Here is a 23,364-nt window from a genome sequence, read left to right as displayed (position 1 = left end):
TAAATGATCCCTTTAATGTACAGTTGAATTTGGTCTGTTAATATTTTATTGAGGATTGTTACATCAATGTTCATCAGGGATATTGGTCTGTAATGTTCTTTTTTTTTTTTTTTTTTTTTTTGTAGTGTCTTTGGTTTTGGTATCAGGGTAATGCTGGCCTTGTAGAATGAATTTGAAGAATTCAAATGAATGAATCCCTTCCTCTTCTGTTTTTTAGAGTAGTTTGAGAAGGGTAAGTATTAACTCTTATATGTTTGGTAGGATTCACCTGTGAAGCTTTGTGATCCTGGACTTTTTTTGTTTGCTTGCTGATTTTTCATTATTGACTTAATTTTGTTACTGGTAATCAGAATGTCATATTTTCTGTTTCTTCCAGATTTAATCTTAGAAGATTGTATTTTTCTACCAATTTATCCATTTCTTCTAGGTTGTTCAATTTGTTGGCATATAATGTTTCACTGTAGTCTCTTATAATCCTTTGTATTTCTGTGGTATTGCTTATAACTTCTTTCATTTCTTATTTTATTTGAGTCTTCTCAGGTTTTTTGTTTTTTTGTTTTTGTTTTTGTTTTTATTTTGTTGTTGTTGTTGTTGTTTGGATGAGTTTGGCTAAAGGTTTATAAATTTTGTTTATTTTTTCAAAGAATTAGCTCTTAGTTTTTTCATTGGTCTTTTCTATTACCTTTTTAGTCTGTTTCATTTATTTCTGCTCCAATCGTGGTCATCTCCTTCTTTCTACTAACTTTGGGCTTTGTTTGTGCTTTTTCCTAGTTTCTTAGGCATAGGGTTTGTTGGTTTGATTGTTTATCTGAGATTTTTCTTGCTTCTTGAGATATGCCTGTGTTACTATAAACTTTCCTCTTAGAACAGCATTAGCTATATCCCAAAGATTTGGAAACATTGTGTTTCCATTTTCATTTATCTTCAGGTATTTTTTTTAATTCCCTCTTTGATTTCTTCATTGACCCACTGGTATGTATGTATGCATGTATGTATGCATTTCTTTATTCATTTATGATACCGTTAGTTTATTATAAAAGAAATACATGAGGGGCGCCTAGGTGGCTCAGTTGGTTAAGTGTCCAACTTCAGCTCAGGTCATGATCTCACAGTCCATGAGTTTGAGCCCCGCTTTGGGCTCTGTGCTGACAGCTCAGAGCCTGGAGCCTGCTTCAGGTTCTGTGTCTCCCTCTCTCTCTGCCCCTCCCCTGCTCATGCTCTGTCTCTGTCTCAAAAATAAATAAAAACATTAAAAAAAATAAAAGAAAATTATTTCTTGACAATTATTATTGACAATAATACAAGAAATTATTTCTAATTTCTAAATAAGAAATAATCCTCATCATCTAGAACTACTTTGGTGCCTCCATATTCTGGGAGAAGAACTCGAATTCCAACTTTCACACTAACTGGGTGAAGCTCTCCACCCTTTCCTTTAGAGCCTGATCCAACAGCTACTGTGTCTGGTTGCACTAGTTTCTTGGGGATTTTTTGGAAGCATAATGCCTCCTTTGGTTACAGTTTAGCTGCACTCCTTTCAACTAAAACTCAGTCAAATAGGGGAAGAAACTTTCTAAATGTCTGTCCTGCCATGACTCCGGCCACCATGACTTGGTTCTGGAGCTGCCACCACTGCAAGGATACCATTAGTCCAACCCACGGGCCACATGACCTGACCCACTGGATTTTAGTAGCATGTTGTTTAGTGTCCATATGTTCATGTTCTTTTTCCAGATTTTTCCTTATAATTGACTTCTGGCTGGATTCTGTGGTGGTCACAAAAGATGCTTACTATGATTTCAGTCTTCTTAAATTTATTGAGACATTTTTTGTGGCCTAACATGTGAGCTATCCTGTAGACCGTTCCATGTGCATTTGAAAAAAAATGTTTATTCTGCTGTTTTGAGATGGAATGTGCTGTATATATCTGTTAAGCCCATCTAGTCCAGTGTGTGTCATTCAAAGCCACTGTTTCCTTATTGGTTTTCTGTCTGGATGATCTATCCATTGATATATGTGGCATGTTAAAGTCCTCTACTACTATTGTATTATTGTCAATTTTTTCCTTTTGTCTGTTAATATTTGCTTTATATATTTAGGTGTTCCTCTGTTCGTTGCAGAGATATTTTGCAATTATTATATCCTCTTGTTGGATTCATCCCTTTATCATTATGTAATGCCCTTCTTTGTCTCTTATTACAGTCTTTGTTTTAAAGTCTGTTTTGTCTGGTGTAAGTATTGCTACCCTGGCTTTTTGTTATTGGTTTACTTCCATTTGCATGAATTATCTTTTTTCCATCCTTCACTTTCAGTTTGTATGTGTTTAGGTCTGCGTCGAGGTTCTTGTGGGCTGGTGAGAGACAAACGTAGTTGTGTTGTTGTTGTTGTTGTTGTTTAAAGTTTATTTATTTACTTACATTGAGAGAGAGAGAGAGAGAGAGAGAGACAGCCAGCCTGAGTAGGGGAGGGGCAGCAAGAGGAAGAGAATCCTAAGCAGGCTCTACACCATCAGCATAGAGCCTGCTATGGGCCTCAAACTCACAAACCATGACATCATGACCTGAGGTGAAATCAGGAGTCAGACAGTTAAGCAACTGCACCACCTGCACACCCCTGTTGCTGTTGTTAATGCCATCATCCTGTGTCTCTTGATTGGAATATTTAGTCTATTTACATTTAAAGTAATCATTGATAGGTATGTGCTTATTTCCATTTTGTTAATTGTTTTCTGGTTGTTTTTCAATGCCTCTCTATTCCTTTATTTTGCTCTCTTCCCTTGTGATTTATGACTTTATTTACTGTCATGCTGGGATTCTTGTGTGTGTGTGTGTGTGTGTGTGTGTGTGTGTGTGTGTGTGTGTATCATAGGTTTTTGGTTTGTGGTTACCATGAGGTTCATAAATAACATCCTATGTAAATAACAGTCTATATTAAGCTGTTGGTCACTTACATACAAACACATTTTTTTAAGTTTGTTTGTTTGTTTTTATTTATCTTGAGAAAGAACATGAGCAGGAAGGGGCAGAGAGAGAGAGGGAGAGAGAATCCCAAGCAGGCTCTGCACTGTCAGTGCAAGGAGCCCAAAGTGGGACTCAAACACATGAACTGTGAGATCATGACCTGAACCAAAATCAAGAGTTGGACACTCGGCTGACTGAGCCATCCAGTTGCCCTGCAAACACATTCTAAAAGCACTATTTTTTTATTCGCCCCTCCACATTTATATATATATATACATGTATATATATGTATATATACATATATACATATATATACATGTATTTATATGTGTGTGTGTATATATATATATATATATCCCCTTAACCAATTCTTGTAAATACAATTGATTTTACTAGTTTTATCTTTAAACCTTCATACTAGCTTTACAAGGTACTGATCTATTACCTTTACTATATGCTTACTTCTACCCGCAATTTTTTTTTCTTTCAGAATTTTCTTCTAGTTATGGCCTTTTCCTTTCTGCTTAAAGAACTCCCTTATCATTTCTTGTAAGGCTGGTTTACTGGTGATGAACTCCTTTAGCTTTTGTTTGTCTGGGAAACTCTTTATCTTTCCTTCACTTCTGAATGATAACCTTGCCGGGTAGAGTATTCCTGGTTGTACTTTTTTTTTCTTATCATCACTTTGAATATATCATGCCACCCCTTTCCAGCCTGCAAAGTTTCTGCTAAAACATCAGCTGATAGCCTTATGGCTATTTGTTTTCTCTTTTGCTTTTAAGATTCTTTCTTTAATGTTTGATATTTTCATCATTTTTTTAATTTTTATTTTTTATTGAAATCCAAGTTAGTTAACATATAGGGTACTAATGGCTTCAGGAGTAGCATTTAGTGATTTGTCATTTACATATGACACCCAGTGCTCATCCCAACAAGTGTCCTTCTTACTGCCCATCCCCCCCACCCAACACTGCTCCAGCAACCCTCAGTTTGTTTTCTGTATTTAAGATTCTCTTATGGTTTTGCCCCCTTGTTTTTATCTTATTTTCCTTCCCTTCCCCATGTCCATCTGTTTGGTTTGTTAAATTCCACATATGAGTGAAGTTATATGATATTTGTCTTTCTATAATGGACTTGATATTTTATTATATGTCTTGGTGTGGACCTTCCTTGGGTTCATCTTCTTGAGCATTCTCCTTGCTTCTTGGACTTAGGTGTCTGTTTCCTTCTCTACGTTAGGGAATCTTTCAACTATTACTTCTTCAAGTAGGTTTTCTGCCCCCTTTTCTCTCTCTTCTTTTTCTGAGACTCTAAATTATGTGAATGTCAGTATGCTTGATGTTTTCATGTTGCTCCTTGATGCTTCTGCTGTTGATTCCTTCTAGCATATTTTTCATTTCGGTTACTGTATTCTTTAGTTGGTTCATTTTCATGTTTTCTTTTTTCTTGTTTAAAATATTTATTTACTTTGGGGGGAGCACAGGTGGGGGAGGGGCAGAGAGAGAGGGGGACAGAGGATCTGAAGCAGGTATCTGCAATGACAACAGTGAGCCCCATGTAGGGCTTAAACTCACTAACCTTGAGATCATGACCTGAGTGGAAGTCAGACACCAACCGACTGAGCCTCCCAAGGTGCCCCTGCCTTTTCATATTTTCTGTCATTCACTCTGTATTCTGCTGAGAATCTTTACAACCATTGCTTTGAACTCTTTAACACGTAGATAGTTTATCTCCATTCCATTTCTTTTTCTCAGGTTTTGTCTTGTTCTTTTGTTTGCCATACATTTTCTCTGTGTCCTCATTTTGCCTGACTCCATATGTTTGTTGCTATGTGTTCCGTCGGTCAGTTCCGTCTACTGGTCTTGAAAGTAGTGGCCGTGTGTAGGTGTGTAGTGCGGCCCAGGAGCACAGTCCCCCCTGGTCACCAGAACCAGGAGTGTCCCCTCTGTGGGCTGCACGTACCCTCCTTTCGCAATGGGTACAATTGCTGTGGGCATTCCGGTAGGTGACACTGGCCCCCAGCCCGACTGGCTGTAATGACCGGCCATGACTTCTTGGAGGCGCTGGTGAACAGGGCTGGCCCCCAACTCTCTGGGGCAGGAGTCACTTCAGAGGGATGCTGGTCCCTGCCAGCACTGCCTCCTCAGTGTGGTGGGAGGTAGTCATTTCGAGGGGACTCTGGTCCCCTCCTAGGCTGCCGACCAGATGTGGCAGGGTGGGAACTGCTTTGGATGGGGCTAGCGGGGACAGATAGTTTGGGTGGGCCTGTTTGCAGGGGAGAATGAGTTGGGATCAGCAGAGCCAGCCGGAAGTGTCAGTGGCTCCTTCAGGTGTCCAGGAAGGACAGGACAGGCAAGAAAATGATGGCTGCTAGCACTGTTTTTTTTTTTTTATTCCCCAGTGAAAGCTCCTACAGATTTCTGCCTGTCCAGCACCTGCCCTAACATTAGTCAATACACCTCCTTCACATATAACCCAGGTGCTTTTCCAATAGCTGCTGCTTTGCTGGGTCTCTGACCAAGTGATCTAGCGTGCTGGTCCTTGGTTTTCAAGGGCCCTCTGGCTTCCCTGGAGATGAGCACCACTGATTTTCCATGCCCTATGTTATGGGGGCTTGTTTTGTCTGTTCAGTTCTCCAGGGTGAGGGGTGCCCAGCGTGGGGCTCGCTCCCCTCACTCCTCAGTGAGGACCTCTGTGGCCATGCTATTCCTTCTCTTTGTGGGTGTCCTCACAGGGGTGTTTGGTTCCCACCTCGTCTCTGCCCCTCCCACCCTTCTCCACGTGGCTTTCCTTATGTTGTTACTTGGGAAAGGACTGTTCTGCTAGTGTTCTGGTCATTTTCATAGTGAATTGCATTACATGTGTTTGTTGCCCCACTGTGTGTGTGTGTGGGGGTGAGCTCAGGACCCTCTTCCTCCACCATCTCCTCCCTCTCTGCCTTCAGAGTTTATACCCAAAGTAAAAGGAAGGAAGCAAACCTCTTGTTTTCAATTTACATGATAAAGATTAGATAGTTCTCATCAACCACCTTAGCAACAGATACTATATTCTAAATAAGATTAATGCATTTAATAATAGGGTACTATAATTTAATAATGGGTACTAATAGTATCCATGCTATCCATAGTCAAAAATTACAAATATACTAACGAAATAATGAAAATGAACGTCAGTTACATGAGGGTGGGAACTTGATATTGTCCTCTTTTCTCTCCCAACCACTCACCAGTAACGATTGTCTGGTAACGTTGAGAGGCTGAGTGAATGAAAGTCTCTACGTTAAGAAGAATGTACTTCCTTTTTAAAAGAATGGGATAAGAAATCAATCGCATGAGACAAAACAAAGAATGACTTCTATAACAAATAGGAAATTTGCCCGCAAAAACTGGCCAGGAAAATGCCGTTTTGTGATGTTACGACTTGATTGAGTGTAATCTATTCTACAGAAAATGTTTGTGGAAGCAAAATAGTGCTGAGATCCTCAGCCACATCTGTTTAGCGAATTAGGTGTAGGTCATGTAGCTATAACTGATGTAAGACACTATATTAAAAATGAAGAATTATTTAAAATTGAGAGGCAGTGTGATTATTAAAATTCTTTCACTGTTGCAAAGAAGGAAAACAATATGGTACATAGAAAAATAGTGCATTATTTTAAACAGCACCTAGTATTGGTAAGTTAGATTATTAATTAGTATGTAAATAGTTGTTAATGAATGAATGTCATTTTGTATTATATCATAATGAAGATGAGTCAATAGGAAAAAAGGCTAGTGAAGGTGGTTTATACTAAACAAGCATATTAAAATAGCAATTTTAGGGGCGCCTGGGTGGCTCAGTTGGTCGAGTGTACCACTTCGGCTCAGGTCATGATCTCGCGGTTTGTGGGTTCGAGCCCCGCGTCGGGCTCTGTGCTGACGGTGTGAAGCCCACCTTGAATTCTGGTTCTCCCTCTTTCTCTGCCCTTCCCTCACTTTCTCTCAAAAATAAATAAACGTTAAAATAAAATAGCAATTTTAGTTCATATTTATAAACTTTTGCCTAAAAAATAAGCATTGCAAAATAACTATGACAGACCCATAATCATAAATGGACTAACAAATCCTGGCCAAATGAAAGTAATGTTCCTTGGTAATTGTAATGCCTCATTTGATAAAGTCAATATTGCAAATAGCCTTATTCTGTGTAGTAGGAAGCATGAGTAGAGCCGTACTGTTTGCACATTACAGTGGTTAAATTTTAGTGGTCAGAAGGATCCGTTAAAAGTTGCTAAAAGTCAGATTCCTGGGCCTCAACCCTAAATGACTCTCATTCAGCAAGTGTGGGGGCAGTTTCTTGAATCTTCCGTCTATAACCTGCATGTCAGGGCATCCTGTGCAGGTAATTTGCAGGCTACATTTTGAAAACCAGTTCTTGAAATTCCTGCTGCTGTGTACTTGCTCAGAAGATTCAATCTATTAGTAAATAATGAACCTGAGATACTCTTATCTTAGGACATTTTCCTTGTAGCTTCTGGGCATTCCTGTGGGACTGCCTTCCAACTAGATCGCATTCCCCTAAAATCTGCTTTTGCCTTTCTGAAATCGGTACCCTTACTCACTCAGGACTTACTCAGTGTTCATGAGTAAGACTAGTCTGAAAAGTCCTTTCTTGTGTAATCTCTATTGGGTTTCAATAACCATGGTTTTTATACCTCATTACTTACATATTTTTCTTCCCTGTCTGTGCTTTGGAACAAAGTAAGTAGCATTAGAATCAGTTGCTCTTAAGAGTTTGTAAAATTCCCCTATGACACCTTGTGTATCTTGTGCCTTTAGTAAAAGGAGAAACTAGACTTTTGATCAATTTCTCTATTTCTTTTCTTTGTATTTGAACTATTTCGCTACTTATCACTTCCAGAGTAAATTTTATATTTTAGAATCCATGTTTTCAATTTTCCATGTTTCAAATTTCATGGATCCATGAAAATCCATGTTTTCAGATTTTTTGTTAGTATCAGATTCAGAAAATTAGTTGTATGTGTTTTTTGAATTTCATCAATATTGATGAATAGTCCTCTCTTTTTCTTATTTTGTGTATTATTTTCATATCTCACTCTTTCCCTTTCAGTTAACTTTTAGGTGAGCCATGGAGAAAATGGAAGCAAGTAATTTAAAGAGAATTTTTTTTTTTAATGAGAAAATCAATTTAAAGTGAGCATCGTCAGGGGCACCTAACTGGCCCAGTTAGTAGAACATGTGACTATTGAATCTCGGGGTCGTGAGTTTCAGCTCCATTTTGGGCTCAGCGCTTATATAAAGACAAATAAATAAAATGAGCATCCTCAGAAGCCGGGGAAGGTATTTGCCAACACACATCCCAATACATGTGAATCTGTCATCGCCTATTCCAACGAATCTTGTAGTGTCCCTGACAAATGAAGCTTGTAGTGTTCTAATGCATTTATATAGTCACCTGGAAACATAAAAGAATGATGCCATTCCATTTCACTAATAGTGTAAACTGATTACAGACGATTTACTTAAAATTTCTGACACGGATGTGTCAGTGTAGGTTACATTTTGAAGATAGATCAGCTTTTATATCTACTCATAAATGTGATTCAACTCAATGTTTTTCAAGGGCTAAGAATGCTTAAAGAGATGTAAAATTCTTCTAAGCACCTGCTCAAGGGTTGGGGTCAGGAAATATGGCAAAATGAGATATTAAGAAAGCAATGGGTTGTGTTCAATGCATGTTAGTGTCGGGATGGTCATTTGTCTCACTAAATACTCCCTAAATCCTAAATAGCTTTAGTTCTGTCAATCTAATGGGAGGCACAAATTTGGACAAAGAAGATTCTTAAACTTGGTCTTTTTTATGTATAAAAGTGAAATTCTCTTGTCTTCAAAGCTCATTTGTAGCACTAGAGAGGTTGTCTCCGATCTGTAGGTAAGTGATGGGTTGAAGGCAGAATTCTAATAACTTTTCCAACACATGTTGGCGCCTGTAGTCTTTTCTTTCCCTTGGGTGGGGGATGGCTCTAGTTAGGTTCAGAATTTCTATAAAAATGCCCTGTGTCATAATAGGTGCCAGGTGCCCTGCTAGGCTCAGTAAGTAATGTATAATGATGGGATATATTCACACCTTGAAAATGAGGTGGTGAATTTCTTGAATCTTCTTCTGGAGTTCAGCACCATGAGAGTCCCCGCGGAGGTCCACAGGGTGATAACCTGTCCCAGGGATAGCAGGTGATGACAGAGAGTTTGATTTCCATATGTTTTGTGCAGGAAATCACAGCTTTGGGCTGCTTAAGCTGGGGAGCTGTCATCAGTTATACACCGGTGGTGTTAGAGACTTGTGGAATCTGTCCTTCGAAAGGATTCTGAAAGCCAGAGAGTGACATTGGTATCCTTTGGCATCGATAATTACATGTATGGAGTGAGAACTTTTCTAAAGGCAACTGAATAAATAAAACACTGCATTTTTTAAAAATGTTTTTTAATGTTTGTTTTTGAGAGAGAGAAAGAGACACAGAGGGGAAGTGGGGGAGGGGCGGGGGGGGGGGTGGTGGAGAATCTGAAGCAGGATCCAGGCTCCGAGCTGTCAGCACAGAGCCCGACCTGGAGCTCAAACTCCTAGACCTCGAGATCATGACCTGAGCTGAAGTCGGATGCTTAACACACTGAGCCACCGGGGCTCCCCCACAAATACAGCTTTGGATGCAATAAGCGGGTGGTGGTATTTTTCAGGTTGAGGGTGGAAAGAAAGAGCTTTCAAGCTCATTTTCAGTAACTCCTATTACCACACACAGTATGGACAAGACACAGTATGGACAGGACTGTATTTGGGGTGGATTTAATCCTATTAAATTATTTAACAATTTCAGATTTTTTGTTTTATTTTTTATTATTTTTTTTAATGTTTATTTATTTTTGAGACAGAGAGAGAGAGAGAGACAGAGTATGAACGGGGGAGGGGCAGAGAGAGAGGGAGACACAGACTCGGAAGCAGGCTCCAGGCTCTGGGCCATCAGCCCAGAGCCCGACGCGGGGCTCGAACTCACGGACCGTGAGATCGTGACCTGAGCTGAAGTCGGACGCTTAACCGACTGAGCCACCCAGGCGCCCCCAGATTTTTTGTTTTAAATCAGCTACTAGATGAGTGGAGATAGGGGCCAACTGATGTCAAAAGGCCATCACTGTCCTGTAAAACCAGGCAGAATTTTAAGTATATTAGCATTCCACGGGGGAATCTGTATTGGAGACCTTTCTTAAAAGTGACCCTGGGTGGCTCAGTCGGTTGAGCGTCCGACTTCGGCTCAGGTCACGATCTTGCGGTCACGATCTGGCGGTTTGTGAGTTCGAGCCTGGCGTCAGGCTCTGTGCTGACAGCTCGGAGGCTGGAGCTTGCTTCGGATTCTGCGTCTCCCTCGCTCTCTGCCCCTCCCCCGCTCATGCTCTGTGTCTCTCTGTCTCTCAATAATAAATAAACGCTAAATTTTTTTTTAAAAAAGTGACCCTGATTTAGTAGTTTTGAATTTCACCATGAAGACTGCAGTCTATCAGTATTTAGTGGGCCTCATGCAATAGTATGTGTAAAAAAGTAAAGATAACTCCATCAGTATCAGGATTTATGTTTTTCCACTTGTACACCCCAAAAGACAGCTCATTTCCATGGAGAAAAGCGGGGACAGGTGGGACCAGTCCACCTGTGCAATCCTTGCAGAGTCATCCTGCTTAGGTCAGAAAGCCATGGCAACCTCACCCTTCCTACGTGCACTTCGTGAGTCACCTCTTGGCCCGCAGTCCCCACCAGCTCCCGAGGTCCCGCCTGACCTAAAGGTCTGTTCTCCATGCCCTGGGGAAAGGACAGGGTCAGCAAAATGGAATCCCTCCAGGTCATGCTGACCTGTGTGGTCCTGACTTACAGACATTAGATTTTTCAAAAGTAATTATTTCCTTTCTAATCTCTTCCTCGTATTTATTTTCCTCTTCTCTTATTTGCCCCCACTACTTTCATTGCTCTGGAAACGGCTGTTTCCCCAAAGCCCTTAGCGGGGTAAGCCTAGCTCTCACAGGCCATCTCTTTCTGTTTTAGGGATTACACAGCACTCTTGGAAAACGTGTTCAGGTAGTTTTGGGGATGTAATTGTTTTGCCAGAAAGAGTCCAACCCCCTAAATATGACATTTTGGGCAGCCTTGTGAACATGCTTTTTTACTATCTTGTTGCAAAGCTGTGGATTTATAACAGTCCTAAATATTTAGATAGACCATGAAAATATCATCAGTTAGGACAAGTGTGGTGTCCCGTAAAGACAACTGATTTAATTATTTGGCTTCAATTTCCCTTCTCTAAGTTGTGACTAGATTTTTTTTTTTTTAACTTGGTTGATTTGTGGTCCTCAGAAGACAATGTCTGTGATAGCCTTTCCTGTCTTCCCCCAAACCCTACCGTCTCCCTCTAATTTGTTCCTGGCGAATGACAGCAAGTTCACAGCCCCAGGTAGCTTTTTACTTCTTTCATTTCTCGAAGCTGCCTTATCTTTTCTTTCCGTGTATCTGAAGATTTGGTTTGGGCATGCATTTGAGGGCTTTACGGGTTTTGCCTTAAGATCCGTGGACTGGACTCTTTGATTTAAGTTCCTACAGAGGATCACCCAGGAGTCTCTCTGCGATGCTCTGTCAGCAGGATATTTTAGTGCAAGGCCAGGCCTGTCCCTGCTCCCTAGAAGGACAGCTTATGCAAGTGTGTGCCGCGAGAGGCCCTTTGGGGGTCCCTGGTGTCCTACACCTCTGGAATTTACTTTCAGGTTTAAAAAAGTACTCGGAGAGTCCACACTTTTATACCCATTTGCAAAATACTGACCAGCTGGACAACGCAGAAATCCGCCAGGTTTGTAAATGAATGGAGAATGAGGTCACGTGACTCAGTCATCCTCTTCCTGATGCTTGTTCAGATCTTAGCCCGTCGGGATTTGGAACAGGATTGCATGAGTGCAGGAGCATTAGGCTTTTAGTTGTCCATGGGAATTAGTTAAGGAGCTTTTCTGAGCAGGAGTGCTAAGATTTCAAACAATGTGTTTCCTTTCGACTTAATGATAAATGCGAAAGAGAAAAAAAAAGCAATTTTGTTTGCTTTCTCTTTTCTGAAAGTTTTACCCATGGATCTGTGGGTCCAGAGTCTATATATGTCATGGGCTTAGAACCTCAGTAGGAGATAAAGCTGAGCCACCAGGGTCCTGAGACAGAGAACCGGAGGCACCGAGCTTGTAGATGTGGTCACCCTGATGAGCCAAGCCCTTGTCATCGTGCGTCGGTACAAAAGAGCCAGGGAAACAAAACTTGCATTCAGCCACACGGCCTGTGCAAAACCTCTGTTGTGATCGTGCACTTGACACGGGCCTCAGGTGGTCACAGACATGTGCTACTCAGTCAGAGAACAGGTGTTCTTAGATGAGCTAACCCAATTTTAGTATATGTGCTGCCGAAGAGAGCACTAGATGAGCTAACCCAAATGGCACCTACCTTTCGCTGTTCCGGGCACCGTACAACACGAATTCAGTATGGTAAGCTCCCCCAGGAACCTGGTTTTCGTCTATAGTTGGAAACGAAAGGAAAGTGAGGACAAAGGAGGGGAAGTCCCCCAAATAAGAGCTCAAATGAATGCTCTGACAGGGGGCCTCGTTTCCAGAGAAGTGAGGCAGGTCGTAACAAAATGTGGAGAGGATTCAACGACCATCTAAACCCTCTCAAAACAAAAACAGCCCCAGCAAATTGCAACAAAGGAAGAGATGGAAAAATGCCTTATGGTTTCCCTAATAACTTGGATCTCTGGTTTTCTTTGAGAAGTCTGTTTTAACAGGGGCTTGTGCTTTCTATAGAGAAGTACACTTTGTGTCAGTGCCGAGGCAATAAACATTGCAGATCAGGGGAAAATCCAACCAGGCAAGTTCTTTTCAGCTCATTAAACTATACTGTTAATCTGAACTATTTTATTTATCTCTTTTCAATATTAACTGAATCAGTTTTAGTCGGGAGACCAACCGTCAGTCTTATCCTGCTTTCTCTTTTTGACTTCTGGCCTACCATATTAATTGATCACTTGAATATTTTCAGGAGCATAAACCATTTCCCATGGCCTAATTAAGGAATTAAAAATTTAGAATGTAGGCAGTCCAGAAAACTATCGCTCAGAAAAGCCATAGGTCTCCTTGGAAGGAGCATTGCCCTTACCCTCTGTTTATTTGTAGTTAGTCTTTGTCTGAGATTTTAAGATTTATTGTCCACCTGATTATAATCTCTTCTGGAGCACCAAAATCATGAGACCTGTCTGCTTTCAGACTCACACGGCAAGATTATTTCTTAGAATGCATTTCTCAAAAACATATATCACAGGCAGTAATTTGTGCGTGCATCAACTGGGAGGTCTGTAGCTGTGCTTGCCGTCAGTTGGATGGCATTCATTGTTAGCTTCGTTCAGTATTATATTGATTAGTCCTTCCTTCCATACTCCAAGGACACTGGTTTTCCTTTGCAGGGTATATCTTGAGTCAGTGTTAAACTTCCAGCATTAAATCTATCGCAGACCCCTCCTTTGTATTGCTGAAGGGAATTTTCGACTTACCCAGCATCCTTATAGACAACAAATTATATTTTGTGTTCCCCAATGCCTGGTACCATTGGCACTGTTTATTTTGGTTCGAGAGTCCTAGGGACCTCTAGATCTTTCTCCTAGAAGCTATGCAGTAGGTTTCTAGGAGGCCCATTGTACTGAGTGATGATTTATGTTCATCACAGAGTTTATAATTTAAGGAGCTCCTGTGATCTTCTCTTTGTAGATAATGCTATTACAGTCATAAAAATCTCCCATATGAGTGTTTGTACCTCTCCTGTTCCCATTGCCTTATGACTGAGTAGCCCTTTGGCCCACTGAATTAAAAACAATTAAGATTAACAACAAAAAAAGTCATTCAGCCAAGCCTGACTCCTAGAGAGAGAGACACCGGAAATAGCATGCCATTTTTAAGTTAAAATGTCCCACTTCTTCTAATGTTTTCATTTTAAAATGTGGAAAAGGATGACATTTGGCTGTCACAGATAACATTTGTGACACATTTGGCATTTCTACGTGTGTGATTTTTAGTTTCGGTTATGAAGTAGACTTCAAGTAGTTTAGAGCTTTCGCGCAGGGTTTATACAAAAATTTTTTCACTGTATATATTTAAGATTTTTGCTGTTAAGTATATTAAAACCATAAAAGAGTTTCTGGAATCTAATTCACCAAACTTACTTCAGTTTTACCTATTCTTTGCAATATACTGCATTAAGTATGGTGAGATGTTGCTAAACTTTTACTTTTGGTAGTTCTTCAGGTGAATCACCACATCCACGGCCCCTTCCATCCCTTCCTCCCTACCCCCTGCCCACCCCCCCCCAACCATGAGTCATAAGACACTTCAAATGACACTAGTGATATGAAGATTTCCCAATGTGATGCAGGACTCTTGAGGTATTCAACTACCTTGTCCCACTCCTGAGAATTTCTCCCTCCTCTATACCACAAGTGTGGCTCCCTGAAAGGGTGACCAATTGCCCTGGTTTACCTGCTTGACCAGTTTTAGTACTCAAAGTCTCACATCCTGTGAAACTGCTCGGTCTCAGGCAACCAGGACAGCTGGTCCCCCTACTTGAAGCCGTGTTTTGGTTCACGAGCCTCCCCTAGGGCCATGTCTGATTCAGCTGTGGTGTACCTTTTTGCCAAATTGGACCAATTACCTTCTTTGTCCGTGGGATTCTGAATGCTCAACTAAGAGAAACACTGAAATAGCAGTGTTTTCAGCATAATTCTTTTTGTTAAATGCAGCCCTTTAGAGTGGTTCCACAATGACTGCACTTTAATATCACCCAGAACTCTTAAACTATACTATTGAGTCGGCCTTGGCCCCAAACTGATTTAATTGGTTTGTGATGAGCCTGGATATGGTACTTCAGAAAGGTCTTGTCTGGTATGTAGTCAGGGTCCAATGTACTGCTCTGGAAGGAAGATGTACAGACATACAAACTCTTGGCATTGAGGCTCTGGAGTTGCCTTGATTTCTGTCATTTCTGACACTTGCTTGTTCAACATCTCTTGGATTTTGTAAGAGACTCCAGTATCTTTCCAGTGAGTCAATTAAAAAAAACAATCGGGGCGCCTGGGTGGCTCAGTCGGTTAAGCATCCGACTTCAGCTCAGGTCACGATCTCGCGGTCCGTGAGTTCGAGCCCCGTGTCGGGCTCTGGGCTGATGGCTCAGAGCCTGGAGCCTGCTTCCGATTCTGTCTCTCCCTCTCTCTCTGCCCCTCCCCCATTCATGCTCTCTCTCTGTCTCAAAAACAAGTAAAAACATAAAAAAAAAAATTTTAAATAAATAAATAAATAAATAAATAAATAATCTACCTTGCACTGTTTCCTATTTTTTTGCGTCCAAAAGAAACACAAATATTATGCCTCATCAATTTTGTTCTAAGTATTTTACTTGGGTTAAGACAGATGGAGAAATAGATTGAATCATGATTCATTAATGGGGAGACACTTGTGCTCAGAGCCCAAAGACTAATAATCTCATAGTGAAGGCCAGAGCCTCAGCAGGGCACATACCAGGCACTCAAGCATGATGAACTGAATGAATGAATGAAAGAAAGAATCCAATTGTCCCTTGCATCAAAATCCCTCAGATCATTTAGAATTGCATTCTAGGAAAAATATTTTAAAAAATAGATTAAAAATTACATTAAAATATTAAAATGGCTGTAGTATTTTTATTTTGCTTTGGTTGACAGGAACATAGAACCAAAATTATGCTCAATTAGTAAGAATATTTCTTAATGTTTAAAATATTTTTGTTTCTTTTCCCTTCCAAAGTTTGTACTTTTTCTTTGATACATATTGTCTTATTTTATTAAGCTATTTTAAACTTTCTTTTGAATTAACATTCCCAGGGGCACCTGGGGGCTCAGTTGGTTGGGCGTCCGACTTCGTCTCAGGTCATGATCTCACGGCTATGAAAAACAAACAAACCAAAAAATACAGGGATGAAGTGTTCTTAAGGTGAAAGCCATTATACTAGTTAGTAATATTATTCATATAATAGGGATTTCAGAAATTAAGGGCCTTTTTTTTTTAAATGTTTATTTTTGAGACAGAGACAGAGCATACGCAGGGGAGGGGCAGAGAGAGAGGGAGACACAGAATCGGAAACAGGCTCCAGGCTCTGAGCTGTCAGCACAGCTCCCGATGCGGGGATCGAACCCACAAACTGTGAGATCATGACCTGAGCCGAAGTCGGATGCTTAGCCTACTAAGCCACCCAGGTGCCCCAGGGACTTTATTAAAAATTACAAATGCTGATAAGTAAGTGCTTTGATAATAAATTTTGGGGAAAATGTCGGTAGGTAAACTGGGAAATATTTTCAAAACATGTTTAATGCAAAAAGTTAATATTTTTAATGCATAAAGAAGTTCTATAAATAAAGATATAAAAAGATAATGACAAGGACACCTGGGTGACTCAGTTGGTTGAGCATCCAGCGCTTGATTTCAGCTCTCTCGTCATGATCCCAGGGTTGTGGGATCAAGCCCTGCATCGGGCAGCCTCACGGAACATGGAGCCTGCTCGAGATTCTGTCTCCCTCTGCCCCCTCCCCCATTTGTTCATTCTCTCTCTAAAAAAATAAAAGTAAAAATATAATGACAAAACTCCAATACAAATGGGCAAAGGTCATGATAGAACAATTCACAAAATGAAAAAGGCTAATGATTTTATCAAAATGTGTTCAGAATTACTAGTAGTCAAACTAAAGCAAGTTAACACAAGAATGAAGTGGGGTGGTTTTTTTTCAGATAGGCGAAGACCTTTTTTTTTTTTTTGAAAGAGCATCAGCAGGGGAAAGGAAGAGAGAGAGAGAAAGAGAGAGAGAGAAAGAGAGGGAATCTTAAACAGGGTCCACACTCAGTGCAGAGCCCTATGTGGGGCTCAATCCCACAATCCTGGGATCATGCCCTGAGCTAAAATCAAGAGTTGTATGCTCAACCAACTGAGCCAGTTGCCCTCAGATAGGCAAAGATTTTTAACAATATCCAAGATTGCCAAGAATTTTGTATAAAAAAGAACTTTTGGTTGCGATCATTATATGGTAATGGGAACATTTTTACAGAACAAATTATATAAAGTATTCATATATTTCCACCACTCTAAAAAATTGGTACACATACATCACATGTTATAAATGTTATATATAAATCAAAAATACACATAATACATTTCTACTGTGTGTACACAGAAAAATTCACCAAAATGTTACTAGGTCATTGATCTGTACTACCATTATAGATGGTTTTTATTTACCTCTCTGTAATTCCTATGTTTCTTTAATGAATGTGTTGTTAACAAAATAAAATTGTATCTTAAAAAGGCAATCAGTAAGTGTAAAAAGCCATTCATTCTCTTGATTTCATACTGTTCTGGAGAGTTCACTATAGTATTTACAGTCGTATTAGCTATTTCCCACAGGAATAACATTGTCAAGAAATGAGTTATGTATATGCAGCCACCATTTTATGATGGAGTCTGGGTGGTCTTTGCCAGACTGAATTTATTAGCAATTGAAATGGATCCATGAATTGGGAAGGAGAGGATACCTGAAAAAAGGAAACTAACAAAGACATAAATTGTGTACTTTTAGGTTCTTTACATGACTATAGATACATGCTTTGGATATATACATTTCTGGCAATCATAATTTTGATGTCCATATCATACCAGAAAACTTTGATACAGACCCTAATTATGACAATCTACAGAAAATCTATTTTGTGGGTAAGTTGTGATCAAAGCCTTCATGTGAATGGTTCCATTTTGGAATAGAAAGCATAATTAAAAGTTGGGAATATATTGATCATTCTTATTTCACTTGAGTATTACCTGTTCCTTAGGTTAAATATACTTACGTACATATGATGAACAGTGAATGTGCAACAAAACTTTGCAATGATTTATTTAGTAGGGAATTTTTATAAAATTTATTCATTTCGAAACATGATTAAATGCTAGGTGTGGGGCTAGGTGAGCTATACATACTATGTAATGGTTTTCTTATCAACTATTCATCCCATTACAGAGATGATGAAAATAAGTAATTGTTTACAGGTGAAGCATCTCATGCCATCACTTTTAGTTTAAACATACATAATTGGAATCTGTAATCTTCTCGTTTCTGTCATTGTTTTAAACACTTACATATTTGGGTTTGATAGACTCTTTCTTGCAGGATATACATTTTAGGCAATCAAACTCTCTCTGTACGCGTGTTAATATATTTTAGTGTAAGTATTGTGGTTATTGCTTTTGAGTTCTTTGCTCATAGTTTTGGAATGTGTACTACCACAAGTTTATTGCGACCGTTAATGAAAAAAATTGGTGAGACGTCCAAAGAACTCCATTAAGTGCAGAACATGGCAACTCAGATTCCCAATTTTAAAGCATCCGTATAATACTAAAATACAATACAGGGCAAAGTAAACTATAAAACAGTAAATTACACATGCATTTAAAAAATATTAATGGTGATATGCATTATCTTATTTTTCTATTTTGTTTTACTAGAATTTGCACCGTTAAACGATTCCCCCGAGAATTTTAATGCGGCCAGTCTGCGCTATGCTTTTTTAAAATCCCTACAGTGAAGTGTTCCATGATTAATAAGTTTGGAAAGTGCTGGGTTAAGTGAAATTAAACAAGTTATTTTGGTGTGGGGGTTCACAGAATTTGTAAATGACTGATATATACTGTAAATCTCAAAAAAAAAACCCTCCAAAACTATAATATGCACTATTTCTGAAATGCATTTGACCACGGAATCCTATTTAAAGGGAACATACCAGGGGACTCAAGGCCCGTGAAACACTCTTGAGTTTATGACATCTGGATCTGTATTGTTAGAGTGGAAATAATGAAAATGGCTTTATTTCTGGAAACCAGAATGTTCCCTCAGGTGACACTCTGAAGCTGAAATGGGGAAATATTTCTTAGCAATGACTATCCTTCATAGAAACAGTATCTTATATCCCTGTTGGTTTTCCATCTCAATATATGATTTGAATTTAAAGGCCATTTGAATGAGGAGTTTATTACCGTGTGTATAATACGATTTGATAAACAAAACAGAATAATGCATCATTTAACAGAGACCTTAAGCCTATATTGGATTAACATATCTCACTAAAAATGATTACCTTATATATGATATCTTTATTTAATAGCAACAGATATGTTTTTAATCAAAATTGAGTGTCAGAAGTGACAAAGCACAGAGGAGTTTTAGGGCAGGGAAGCTAATCTGTATGACGGTGTAACAGTGGATACATGTCATTATACATTTGTCAAAACCCATAGAATTTACAGCTCCAAGAAGAATCCTAATGTACAGTACTGAGTCTGGGTGATGATGAGAAGCCATTGCAGGTTCATCGATGGTAACAAATGTACACTCCACTGTAGTGATGTTGATAGTGGGGGAGGCTGTGCACGCATGGGGGTAGGGGGCATGTGGGAAGTACACATCCCGCTCAATTTCGCCCTGAACCTAAAACTGCTCTGAAAAACCCTCTATTAGAAGAAAGTGACAAACGTATACGTTCTGAAAACATGAATCACCTCTTATTTCTCTTTTAATGGAGACACAAGGTGAATAAAGATGAGAAAACAGGATAGATGGGTAATCTAATGGATTTACAGAAACTTCGTGCTCTTAGCGCATTCCACATAAAAATAGGTCAGTAAAAATTGTGCACATGGAGGGACATTCACAGCACAAATGATACCAGATATCTCCATGGCTAAAACTTTGAATGTATTTCCTCTTTCATATAGTTATTACCTACTGGTAGGGACATGAGTTTTTGTTTCACGGAGGAACAAATATGCAAAAAAAAAAATTCCTAGAATATTACTGACATCCAATTTTAACATTTCTTGGAATTAGAATTCATTTTAATGTATTCACAAGTTTTAATTACAAGTTTTCCTATATATAGCCCTTGAGTTAGTATTAGAAATGGGAAGAGTAATCTGGAGGATAAGGGATTAAAATGAAGGATCACTTAAGGAAGACTGTGGACAAAGCACACGAAATTTAGAAAAGATTTTTGCACCCTACTCCATCAAGTCATTCCAGATTCTCAGGCTCACGTATAAATGTCATACTAGAGAGGGGTGGGCATCTGTTAATTTCAGTTAATTTCAGTGTATAAGGCATTATGTATTATTTCCACTCTTTAAATTGTAGCTCTGGTAATAAACTCAGGGAAATGACTAAATGACCAGATAAAACAAAAACAAAAACACCCCAATTCATCCCAAACCTTCCTAACAGACACACACATCCATCAATGTAAGCCTTTCTAACACCCCATTTCTTCATGGAGAAGTCAGTGCACTGGGGGCAACAGATGAAGAGTTATCAGTTACTATCCTTCTTCCCTGTATCCCAGAGATGGTGCCCTTATGATTCAAGGAACCTTTCTTGGGATACCTTGGGCCAATGATGGATGGGATGTGACCTATCTGTGATTTAGGCTTACTGTCGCCGGGCTCTCACCTCAGAAGCTTGCCTGAGACCTGATTTTACTTTTGCCAAAGTATCATGCAAAACACTGAGCATATGTGTCGACCCTTGTCCCAGACTGGCAATTATGTGCATTTGTCTTCAACCGCAGGCTTTTTTCCCTGGCTTATTTCTCCTTAGATTCTTACTGCTGCCTCACTCTGGTTGTGACATCAGTATCTGATGCTTATATCACACTTGCTCAAGTGGTTAGTGACCATAATCCTTGGTAAAGCAAAGTTTAGTATAATTCCAAGGCAGCATTTTTTTTTCCTTTTTTTCCTGTTAGTAATAGTTGATGAAAGCAAGAATAATTTTGTTTTTTTTTTTTAAACAAAGCTTGCAACAATTAGCCGTCTTTAATTTTTCTCTCATTACCTTATCCCTTAAGAAAAACACCATCAAAATTTTAAGGACATCCTTTTGGCAAAAAGGACAGTCATTTAGTAATAAGTCTAGGACTGTTTCCTGATAGCCACAGTTGTGCAAGAAATCAGTGAACTTTGCCGTTATGAACTGGCTGCTTAATTCAGTAACTTGAAATTGACGACACCTTTGATTGAGAATCAGATGGGCTTTCTTTCTGACTCTGGTTCTCAGAGAAGGTCCTACTGGCATGTGGGTACAAAGAGACCTCTTTAGCAGAATGTCCACTTACCCTTAATGTTTAATCCATAGGCATTCTGACAACAGAAACCCACTCCTTCCCACACTTTTCCTGATGACCTCATGAGACCCACGGCCACTCCATGTAAGACACTTTGCTCTAGTAGGGTTGTATCGACCTAATTTATAAAAGAGTTAACTCCGAGAAACAGTGTTGTATAAACTAGTGAATATATGATGATTCCGAACACATCATTTCTAGTCATGGTGACTGAGAATTGACTATGCTTTGTTTCTGAGCACCAGTAATTATGATATCTTGTCCTAGTGAGGCCAAAAAAATTTCCCTCTCCACATGGTCCCTTCATCACCCCCCGAGAGTCCCGCTGACATAAGGAAAGTTGCTAAGAGTGCTTTACACGTCTTTAACGTTAAAATCTCTAGAAAACCTACTAGAAAAGTCTATTTCACTTTTAAAAATATATATGAGAAGTAAATTGGCTTATTCTTTAATGAATGTAAGAGTTTTAGTATAAAAAACGCAAATATTATACAAGAGTTAATATTTACTTAAGACCAAAAATGTAATAGGGAGATTAAATACAAGTAAAAGAATAGGGTACCATATTGTCTTTAAAAAAAAAAAAAGTATGAAAGGAGACACAAGTTCTAAGCCTGCTGCTGATTATATGTAAGTGCTTTCATGACATGGATTTTATCACCACTTCAGCAGCCTTCAGTTTTCTCCTCTGTAAAATGAAGGATTTACATATTATTATTTAGATCCAAAATCTATTCTCTCTGTAATGCCCAGTTAATCTACACACACAAAAAAAATAGCAGGACACCCGAACCGGAAATAAATGTGTCCGGGATCATATGTTTCAACTCTCGAAGAAGGCATTTTGGTTCAGGAAGAACAGCCAACTGAATTTTGTTTTTACAATCCTATAGCTCTATTAAGGAAAAACGAATTTACATAATGTTAACTCCTAGTGAAATTCTGGGCAAGGTAGCAGCGACATCATTTTTAGTTGGGGATCAAATTTCTTGAGGAAGTTACAATATGATCCTATGGATTACTGTGGATTTATTCAGCTCTTTTTTATGTGTTGAATTGTGATACACGGTACAGAAAATCACAGAGAGTCTAGACATTATTTAATACCAGAGGCTGCCAAACCATGGTAGGGACCCCTTTTGATGTTTTTCAGTTGTGTTTGGAGGGTGGCTTAATTCACAATGGGAGGAAAGTGAAGTGTCGTGTAAGCTCTTATCTTTTTTTGTTTCCCTAGTAGAATGGATGAATAGTTCTTCTCCCAAGGGAGGCTGGAAAAATTTGGCTAGTACCTGCCAACAGTGTGGTTATACTCACCTTCCTGATGTGGTTAATGAATTTCAGGGATAAAGAACTTCTTCACTGATTGACCCAAGGGATGTACAGTTCCAAAGAAGCAGTGCTTAAACTGTTTACTTCCTTCATTCGTCTCCTGCCCCTTTTGAGATCCTACTTCATGCCAGGCACTGTGTTAGGAGATTAGAATAACGTGAACTGGACTGCCTTCAAAGATGGACGGTGGACAGGTAGAAACAGATATTCGAACAAATGACTGCACTTCAGTATAATCGTTACAATGCAGGAAGTGAAGGAGGAGAAGGGAAAATGGATTAGAGTTGGCCTGGGTGACCAGGAAATATATCATAGAGAAGATGATTAAGAGCCCAGGGAAAAGCAGAGGATACACTGGAATCTGATCTAAGCGCCTAGGAGCAGGTGGATGGGGAGAGTGTTTTAGGCACAGTCACTGCAAGCAGGAAGGAAGGAAGGCATGGAGGGTGGGCAGGTTGTCTCACGTGAGACACTGGAGGTGTTTGGGAGCTCATAGCTTTGTTACAATGGGGAAGATGAGGCACAGCAGGCCACAAAAGTCAGGCCATGGATATTTTTGCCTCTCAATTTGACGTGCTCATGAGACTCTACTCCCAATATGGGAAGCATATTGCCCTTGCTTCCCAGTGTGGGTTCATTTAACCTTGGGGTTAAATGTGAACAGGTCATTGGATACTTGAAGTTGCTGGATAGCAAAGCATCATCTTCCTTGAACAGCGATGAAACTCATGTCTAGAAATTTGAATATTTTATTATTCGACACAAAGACACAGTAAGAGCTAGAA

The 23,364-nt window shown here is 39.5% G+C and overlaps 1 long non-coding RNA gene and 1 pseudogene across 1 annotated transcript in view; one reads left to right on the top strand and one right to left on the bottom strand.

Annotated features, from left to right (window-relative positions):
* The window catches only part of LOC109252706 (uncharacterized), a 413,372-nt gene that overhangs the window by 57,047 nt on the left and 332,961 nt on the right, over positions 1 to 23,364 (top strand). The gene's annotated exons all lie outside the window — the stretch shown is intronic.
* LOC109252698 (10 kDa heat shock protein, mitochondrial-like) lies at positions 1,315 to 1,593 on the bottom strand (annotated as a pseudogene).

This window comes from Panthera pardus, unplaced genomic scaffold (assembly GCF_024362965.1).
Source record: "Panthera pardus isolate Hobbes unplaced genomic scaffold, ASM2436296v1 HiC_scaffold_17, whole genome shotgun sequence".
Lineage (NCBI taxonomy): Eukaryota > Metazoa > Chordata > Mammalia > Carnivora > Felidae > Panthera > Panthera pardus.
The sequence above is the reverse complement of the archived record's forward strand: the minus strand, read 5'-3'. Positions and strand labels throughout refer to the sequence as shown.